The sequence below is a fragment of the Microtus ochrogaster genome, linkage group LG2, assembly GCF_000317375.1.
Source record: "Microtus ochrogaster isolate Prairie Vole_2 linkage group LG2, MicOch1.0, whole genome shotgun sequence".
NCBI classification, from domain to species: domain Eukaryota; kingdom Metazoa; phylum Chordata; class Mammalia; order Rodentia; family Cricetidae; genus Microtus; species Microtus ochrogaster.
In genome coordinates this window covers 17,219,662-17,229,121 of record NC_022028.1, presented here as the reverse complement: position 1 = coordinate 17,229,121, position 9,460 = coordinate 17,219,662, and positions in this window count along the sequence as shown.

The window sequence follows — 9,460 nt, the reverse complement described above, 5'->3', positions numbered from 1 at the left end:
GCATAGCTTTTGTTTGTTTTGATTTTTGTTGTCTTTGGTTTTGTTTTGTTATTGTTGAGATTTGACTGTCTTGGCCAAACTGAGACAACTACACCATTAATTTTAGATGTCACAATTTCTTTCTTTCTTTATTTCTTTTATTCTTTTTTTTTTGTGTTTTTTTTTTTTTTTTTTTTTTTTTCGCGGCAGGGTTTCTCTGTGTAACAGCTGTAGCTAGCAGTCCTGGACCAGGCTGACCTCCAACTCAAAGACTGCCTGCCTCTGCCTCGCTAGTTCTGAGATTAGATGTGTGCCATCATCACCCTGCTTCTCTTTCATTCTTTTTCTTTGTTAACACCATCTTGTCTGGTAAAATGCACATATCATGCTATTTACTTTTGGAAACAGGGTCTTACTATGCAGTCCTGGCTGGTCTTGAACTGGCTATGTAACCAGGCTGTCATTGAGTTCTAAGAGACTGATCCTCCTGTCTAGGCCTTTTTTTTATTGTATTGTATTTCGTTTGTGACAATGTCTTGCTATGTAGCCCTTGTTGGTCTGGGTATACTGCCTTTTCTTTTCAAAATGTCTCTGGTTGTATATGGTAGTGTGTGCTAGAGTACAGAGCTCGGAGGACTTGTATAGGTGAATTCTCCCCTTGGACTCTAGGTCCCAGTGATTCACACCTCGGTCCATTGGGTTTGAATCTTTTGTCTTTATCCTTTATGGTAATCTCCCAGCCCAATAATCAGTTTTTGGGAACCGTAATGTTAATAATTGCATAGGACTTATTCTGGGTGGACAGAATTGTATTCAGCTGGTTCTATAAATTGCAAAACAGAAGGTATAGCTCCATAAATTATATTCAAACCTTGTTCCTCCGTATGTACTATTGAAGTTCAAAATTCTTATTTTTTCCTAATCAACAAGTTCCCAAGAATGTTTTCCTATTGCTTTCCTAGGGATTTCATCTGTTGAAACCATAGGTCTGCTTTCAACATAAGGCCAAAATTTTGTTTTCAAAACATATGTAGTTTAAAGTCATAAAGCAGTAAGACATCACTGATGATTGATTTTTGTGGTGATCAAATAATTTTTGCCCTGTTTGCAACTCTGTGTCTGCTCAAGAGTGAGAGCCAAAGGCTACGGTGTTTCCTCCTTACAAACATTTACAAGGGTGGCCTAAAAATAGAGTTGTCACCCAAGAGAAGGAATGAAAGCTGGCCTAGAACACTATCACATGGTATAACTATTTTAGTATCTCAGTAGAGCTAGGTTTGTCAATCTTCCCTGGAAGTCAGCAAATATTCTAGCTCTTGGGGCCTCAAAGACTGACAGCTGGGGATCATGTCGTTTTACTAGCAAGGAATGAATTGCATCATCACTGATTGGGTCAGGAGGAAACTGGAATTTGGTATTTCTGTATTCAAGGGCAGGAAAGGTAAATCATGTTGAAAATTGATAGACTAAAAACACTTAGGAAATGGTGGTGTGAGCACAACTCTACTAATATTGGCCAGCCTGGGTCTGCAACTGCAATAGGATCAGTTAACTTGGCTTGGGTCATTTAAGAGGTAATTGCTATAGTTGCTGAAAACAGAAAGTCGGAAAAGATGCTAGCAGAGCATCTGATTCAGTGATCTGGTCATATTTCAATAAGTGTATAGGCATATAGGCATAGTGGGAAATTCCATTACCAAACTAGAAAATGCCAAAGACATTTCTTTTCTTTCTTTTATTCTATTTAGTGCATTATATATTTTTTTTTAAATGGAGAAGACTAAAAGAACAAATGTTCAAATTAACAGATGGTTGACTGCTTTCAGCCAAAGCAATAAAAAAACTTTACAATCCTCACCAGGGGTGTATTTAGTTACAATTCAGTTCTTCAGTCCTTTTTTTAAAATGCACTTCATTATGGAAGAGTCTTTTTCTATTCTTCTCAAGTTTCTGATCTCTCTTGAAAATGTCAAAGCACATGAAAAGAATCATATTCTTTTCATTCCATTATAATACTGGGAGTGTCTCTCTCAGAGATGGGAATTTTTTCCTCTTTATTCTAAACTCTAGTCCTTCCCTAGAAGATTATCTTGAGCTCACTTCCCTTACAACGTGCCAAGTCCCGGCAGAATTAAGTATTCCTCTGCAGGGTTCCAATGGTACCCAAAGGAAACATTTTATTTAGTTATTATACCTTGTCAACAGACAATATTTTACTTACGAACATTTGCATCCTATTTGGGAACAGTCTTATTCATTCCTGTACATCCATATCTTTTGTGTTGTATTTTTGTTTGGTTCTGTTTTTTAGAGATAGGGTCTCACAGTGTAACCCCAGCTAACCTGGAATTCACTATGTAGATAAGGATGGCCTCAAACTCAGAAACATCTGCTGTTATCCTCTACGTCCTGAATGCTGAAAAGGCTTACAGCACACATGGCCCGATATTCACATCTTATAACAATGCCGGGTAAAGTACAGTGGGCTCAATATCCATATCTTATAGCAATGCCAGGACAACCAAATGGTCATTTGAGTGGCAGCATCAGCAGTCCTGAAGCACAGGGTAGAATTTCCGCTGAAGATATTAACATGCAGTTGTAAGAAAGAATCAAGCAAGGCGAAAATTGCTCTGTACATATTTCTACAAACCTCAGCTCCTATTTCTTTCTTTTTCCTTTTTTTTTTTGTTTTGTTTTGTTTTTGTTTTTTTGAGACAGGGTGACAGGGTTTCTCTGTAGCTTTAGCGGCTGTCCTGGAACTAGCTCTTGTAGACCAGGCTGGTCTCGAACTCACAGAGATCCACCTACCTCTGTCTCCTGAGTGCTGGGATTAAAGGCCTGCGCCACCACAGCCCGGTTTCAACTATTTCTTCTCATCATCCCCACTCCTAGAACAACAGCTTCTCATGTCTAGTAATAGAGTAGAGGACAGGGCTATCCCTTTTTCAACAGAGATTTAACTGGCGGGGCCCTAGCCTCTGAATTCCTGGAGACTGCTGAGCTGCAGATCCTACCTTATGAACATAAAGGGTAAGGATTCTTGGTAAGGTACCCTGGAAGTCAGAACATTTACAATCAATTTTTAAAGAAAGCATGAGGCTGGTGGTGGTGGCGCACGCCTTTAAATCCTAGCACTCATGAGGCAGAGGCAGGTGGATTTCTGTTAGTTCAAGGCCAGCCTGATCTACAGAACAAATTACAGGACAAGCTCCAAAATTATACAGAAACCCTGTCTTGAAAAGCCTGCTCCCCCAAAATGCATGATAACATTGGCCTCTATCCTGGGTGCTCAAAGAAAGTTTCAGATAGGTAAAGGTCTGCCTGGGCTACACAGGGAATTAAGGCCAAGAAGGCAATTTATAGTGAGGTCATATGTCAAAATACAAAGTAAACAGAGGTCAAGGATCTAGCCTGATTCAATCTTTAGTACCAAAAAATAGCTTAAAATATTTTTAAATTTTAATGAAATTTAAAGTAGATTTAGACTCTTCCCTCATCTCTTCCAAAAAAAATTTAAGTGTACATGCATGCACGTGCACACAATAGCATGTATGTGAAGGTTAGAGAACAACTCATAGGAGTCTGTTCTCTCCTTTCATCATGTGGGTCCTAGGGATAGAACTCGGGTTATCAGGCTCTTTGGCAAATACCTTCACCCACTGAGCCATCTCACCTCCCAACTTTTCCATTTTCATAAGAGGAGTTAAACCTCACTTACCAGAAGCATTTCTATTGCTGCTATTGCTACCAATGCAAGCATAGTTCTTAGAACTACAGAAAAGTTCATGCATGCACTGGACTAGAAGCAGGTCTTATCTCCATGTGTGTGGCACCTACTTTATGTACCGAAGGCATAACGTAGGCCTTCACTCTGCCTCCAGTGATGAGTTTCCTTCAAACGACAGCATCTGGGACCTTTGGGCATTCTCAGGCACCATCCTGGTGACTCGGGAGATCTGACTGCTTTTCTTACACCCTGCAGGTCCCAATTTTAGGAAAAGAATAAAGTCTGAGCAGTTTTCAGTTTTGACTGGCTCATTTCACTGGGTTTCTTCCCACCTGTCCTTTTATAAATTGGGGTAACTCTTTGATGGAACCCTCTTGTGTCAGAAAAATGCAATCAGATAGTATAAAGGCAAATCACTTGGAATAAAGTTGCATGGGAAAGCAAGGTACATTCCGATTGAGGACTTTCCCTAAGGTCTGAGAAGAGTGACCATTTGGATGGAATGTTTCTTATTCTTCCTGAGTTCATTTCCTAAAGTATCAAACTGAATGGTTTGAATTGGTTTAAGACAGGGTCTCACTATGTAGTTACTGGCTAGCCTAGGGCACAGTTTGCCTCTGCCTCCTGAGTGCTGATATTAAAGGTAGGTCCACCACACCTGGCCCTGAGGACTTTACAGGGTTTAATTTGGTTTGGGTGCTGGAGACTCAACAGAGGCTTGTATAAGTTAAACAAGCGCTCTATGGAACAACTCTCTATTCCCTGAATAAAACCAAACCAAACACAGTCAGGCATGGTGGCACATGCATGCCTTTAACCCAGCACTCAGAAGGCAGAAACTGCCCCCTTCATTTTAATTCTGAATGTTCTGCTCTCTCTCCCTCCTACCATATTTATACTGCTATAATTACAATAGTTTGGCTTAGTGACTTCAATTTAGTGATATTCTAAAAATATCTGATCTTTTACTAATACTCAAAATCTTCCAGTGACTCCCATTAACTTCCAGAGAAAGTCCAGGCTCATTAGCAAGCTATTTATAATGCATTAAGATTGTTCCCTGCTCTGCCTTGTTACACATCTAGCCATTTGAAGCTTATGATTTCCAGAGTGCTTTCTGAAGCCTCCATCCGTAGTTTTAGAGCCACAGCTCCTTGTTTAGGACATTCTACATTACTCCTTGAAACCTTAGCATTAGCTTGCCTGACTTTCAGTCAGCAGAGTACTCTGTTCCTTGTGTTCTGCTGTTCTGAGCACATGCCTGCCTCTATGTCATTTATTATATTGTGCTAATCCTTTTAGACTCTATCTCTTATGTTTTATGTCTTCATAGCAGAGGACATGTTAACTCTCTTGTGCCTAACATTACTTGGCCCACAGCAGATATTTAACAAACAGCTAGCACATTTTTTGTTGATATTTTGTATTTGATTTAGAATGTTTTCGTGACAGCTTGTAGTTTATACGGAAACAAACCTGACAACACTGGCATCAGACAATGAGATTAGAAGGTGAAATCAAGCAAGTAGATGCTTATGTTGGACATATCAGCCAACCACTAAAGATTATCTACTAAGTTTCCTTTGTTATGCCTGTGCATTTCTCCTAAAGGCTGATTAGTAACCCATGTTTATATTCTGACTTAGAATAATCCTTTTATTTCAAGAAATAAATAACTGACAACTAGTATCAAGGAATGAATTATTGAGTTTGTACAGATTCACTTAAAGCTATGGTAACATGCATCTTCTTGGCAGCATTTCTGCACAGAGAATTACAGATCTGACTTCCCTATAAAATCATCATCGGATCCCCCCTGCCTCCACCTCCCAAACACTGAGATTAGATGCATGAGCCACCATGCCCAAATCTAACTCCGATTCTGTTGGCGATTAGTTTGTTTGCTTGGGTTGTTTTCTGAGACAGGGTTTCTCTGTAGTTTTGGAGCTTATCCTGGAACTCACTCTGTAGACAAGGCTTGCCTCAAACTCACAGAGATCCTCCTGCCTCTGCCTCCCCGAGTGCTGGGATTAAAGGCGTGCACCACCACCGCCTGGCTGGCTACCACAGCTTTTAAAAGCCTGAATATTCCTGTGTCTGCAGGAAACAGTTCAAGAACAGTCTGTTCTTATGTAAGGCTGCCAGAGTGATGCTGCTTCGGGCAGTGTCTGGATTATCTACAGCCTAAATGCCAACTCTGTAAATTAAACCTGTCAAGTGCCAGCATTGCCATTGCATGCATAGACAACCTTTAACATTTATTTATACCCCATTTCTTTCCTCTAGCCAGATTAAATTCTCCTTTCTTAAGCTATTTTTTGTTTCCTTTCAAACTGGCATAATTCAACATGTTCTAGACAGTCACATGGAAACTATAGCCCTACAGATTTCCAATTCCCAAATGATTTGTATTCAGGATACAGAACCACAAGAAAAATTTTGCCAGGTTTTCTAAAAATAAGACTTCTCAAACTAGATTTCCTCAGGTACCAGCATGTGAATCAGGATATGAAAATGATGAATTATTTGGGGCCATAGGAAGCTCTTTATTCAGTCTGAAGGAAATTATTTTATCACAAAGTAAAAAATACTATTCTCTTGATCACTTCCTAATGTACACACTGAAATCCCAAATAAGTATTCTTTATATTAAGTTGCAAAGTTGTTAAGAAAACCTATTTTCATCTGGTTTGAATACTACCTCAGACATTTAAATTTGAGAAGGGAAAGAAAATGCCTATAATAGAAATTAAAGAGCATTTTCATAACTGTTTTAAAATGTTGACTGACTCAATTTAATTTTAGAGAGAAACGATTACCTCTAGTGATTATATTGGATAAAATAATATCTTTACTTCAGCCAGGCATCGTGAGGAATACCTGGAATATGACCACTTGGGAGGTAGGATGAGAAAGATCAGGAACTCAGGGTCAGTGTCATTGTGAATTTGAGCACAGCCTTCATCACACGAGAAAGACCTTATGTCAAAAACAATACAAAAACCATAAAACCCAAAAAGATACTTAATACTGATCCACCTGAGTTCATTCATTAATAGTTGTATCTATAATCTTCTATATGAATGAAAGTTTCTACATTGTCTAATTCTATGTAAAACACAATAGTCTTGCCGGGCAGTGGTGGCGTACACCTTTAATCCCAGCACTCAAGGCGGCAGAGGCAGGTGGATCTCTGAGAGTTAGAGGCCAGCCTGGTCTACAAGAGCTAGTTCCAGGACAGACTCCAAAGCTACAATCATCAGGATTTGACCTTCTATGGTCTTTAATCTTCCATAGGCATTTGCCTTATAATATTCCTACCATCTCACTTATCTTAAAAACGTTGCTTTTTAAGCCAGGCAGTGGCAGCACACGCCTTTACTCCCAGCACTAGGGAGGCAGAGGCACGTGCACTCTGTGAGTTCAAGGCCAGCCTGGTCTACAAGAGCTAGTTCCAGGACAGCTAGGACTGCTACACAGGGAAACCCAGTCTCGAAAGCAAAACAAACAAATGAACAAACAAACAAAAAAGATACATTCTTTCAGAAGCAAATAGGGCAAAGTGGTACTTCCTTCTCAAAGACAGGAATCCAGAGCTGACTCGCCCTGAGAGTTGGAGCCAGGCTTCTGGAGCTCAAGGACAGCGAACTGAATACTACACTTCAACACTACCTGTGGTAATTACAGGATCTGGGGATTACACAGCTCACAATTTGCATAAGGTCCACAACAAAACTACCTAAAACACTGGCTTACCTTTGCTTATCATTTGCTGAGCTATGTTAGCTCACCAAATTCTCCCTTTCCAAAAGGTTTCATTATCTCATTTCACTGCATTGATCGATCTTTGGAGTAAGATGGGCCAATTTTGAGAACTCACGAACAATGGCAATGGGTTTTTGATCCTACTGCACGTACTGGCTTTGGGGGAGCCTAGGCAGTTTGGATGCTCAACTTACTAAACCTGGATGGAGGTGGGTGGTCCTTGGACTTCCCACAGGTCAGGGAACCCTGATGGCTCTTCAAGCTGATGAGGGAGAGGGACTTGATCGGGGAGGGGGAGGGAAAGGGGAGGCGGTGGCGGGGAGGAGGCAGAAATCCTTAATAAATAAATACATTAATTAAATTAAAAAAAAAGATGGGCCAATTTAATGTGTCTAAGTATGTTATTATACAAGTTGGCCAAGCTATTCACTAGTTGATTCTGCCCATGTTTCTTCCCAAACTGAAGTTAATACTTACCCAAAGACACTGCTCATAAGAAAGGTTTTAATTCTGTAATACTGAATCTGTCTTCTGTTCAGTTTCCTGGTCTGATCAACTTCACTTTCCTGTCCACGACTTTCCTTTTAATCTTCCTTCATTTTCCTAGGACTTACATAATTTAAACGTTACCCCATTTTACCTCTATTTGTGAAGGGATATTGTGTGTCCAATTTCCTTGAGTTAAATGGATCCCCTAGGCAAGCAATTTTTAACGAAGATTTTTTCATTGTTACTTTAAAGGTCTAGCCTATTCTTTTCCAACAGCATTTACTTTGCTTACAGTGTATTTAAGAAAGTTGAGGAACTATATGCAAGGAAAGTCTCTAAGTAGAAGTGCTAATAAATCCTAAAATGCAGTACACAGAGAGGTCACAACTTGATTCTTATTTCTTCAACCTAATGTCTGGAAAAACGGGAAGCAAAAGACTTCAGTGTTGGAAAGCTGTGTTCTTCAAAACACGTAAAGGTCCTGTTTATCAGTCCTAGATGACTGAGCAGGAAGGATTTTCGGATGATGAAAGCAGCCCTTGTATAGCACAGAAACAATTGCGCTCCAGCTTCAATTAGAGGCCTACATTAAATGGACACTGGAACAGGGCTGGAGATCAACAAAATGGGAAGCTTAGCTTTTGACGCAAAAAAAAAAAAAAAAAAAATTACACCAGTCCTTGATAAAGCCAAGATTCTTAATTTTAAAAAGGCTTCCCTTTAGCGATGGCTAACCTTTCATTATCTGTGAGTGAGCAGCAGTACAAAGGATGCATGTGATTTCGAAATGCCACAATCGAGCCAACTGCAGTTGCCAGCATCAGCAGTTTGAGGGTATAACCTAAAAGAGAAAAAGGGGGGAAAAAGGCTCGGGGGCAACAAGACTCAAAAAATGCAGACACATCCCGCGTCCCTTGGGCTAAACTCTGCGGAGAGCCTTCCCACGTGGAAGTGAGGGCGGTGACCAGAATCCCTCATCCCGGCCTAGGGTCGGGCAGGGCCCTGGAGCGGTGAGTCACCCGCCCAGCGGTCATGCGACATCAATATGGGGTGATGACGGAGATCTGGGGCGCAGGTGCCAAGGTAAACCGTTGGCCGGGGCGACGGAGCTATGGCTCCGGGCGACAGGGTTCCGCCTGCCGGAGCCGCGACCCAAGTTGAGGCGAACTCGAGGCTCGATCCGCGAGCGCGTTGAGTGGCGAGGAAGACGTCGCACTCCGCGCCATTCATCAACCGGTTTGCACCGGTGGCGGCCGCCGCGAGTGACGTCGGCGGCCCGGGCCCCGCCCCGCGCCGCCAGAGTCCCGCGCCGTGATTGGCTGCAGCCGGGGCGCACGTCGCGCCGGCTATAAAGGGGTGGGCTTGTGACGCAAGGGCGCCTGGGCGCGCGCATTGGCTCTGGGCTGCGGCCGGCTCAGCGACGCTCCTCGGGCAGCTCACTGCATGGTCGTCTGGTGCCCCCGCCGCCTGCATCGCCGCCGCCGCCGCCGTCCCGCG